Source organism: Myotis davidii, unplaced genomic scaffold (assembly GCF_000327345.1).
Source record: "Myotis davidii unplaced genomic scaffold, ASM32734v1 scaffold37, whole genome shotgun sequence".
NCBI lineage: Eukaryota > Metazoa > Chordata > Mammalia > Chiroptera > Vespertilionidae > Myotis > Myotis davidii.
Window position 1 is genome coordinate 2,934 of NW_006289395.1, and position 283 is coordinate 3,216.

Consider the following 283-nt stretch of genomic DNA (forward strand, 5'->3'; position numbering starts at 1 on the left):
TCCTGCCTCTCTTCCCCTTTTACTTGCTGGTGGTCTCGAGGGTGACTCCTGGATCCCTCAGTGCTGTGCAGATCCCAGGCTAAGAAGGAAGCTGAAGCCTGGAGAACAGGGGTGTGCAGGCAGCCCCGGACGGTGGGAGAGGGTCCATACAAGGGCCCTGAGCCCTGTGCTTACGCGTGGCTGCTTGTCTGTGTCCCTAGTGTGCCGAACCTGGCATCTCCAGTGCCAGGGACTTTGGACTTAAACAGAGGTGGAAGTGGATTTGGAACCGGGGCGGGGGTGG

General features: G+C 60.1%; 1 protein-coding gene across 1 annotated transcript in view; it reads right to left on the bottom strand.

Annotated features, from left to right (window-relative positions):
- ASGR1 (asialoglycoprotein receptor 1) overlaps positions 1–277 on the bottom strand; it is a gene marked incomplete at its 3' end in the record, with an annotated part of 3,204 nt that extends 2,927 nt beyond the window's left edge. Inside the window, exon 1 of the mRNA XM_006761695.2 lies at positions 7–277. The remainder of the gene's footprint in view (positions 1–6) is intronic.
- Between the last annotated feature and the right edge of the window lie 6 nt (positions 278–283).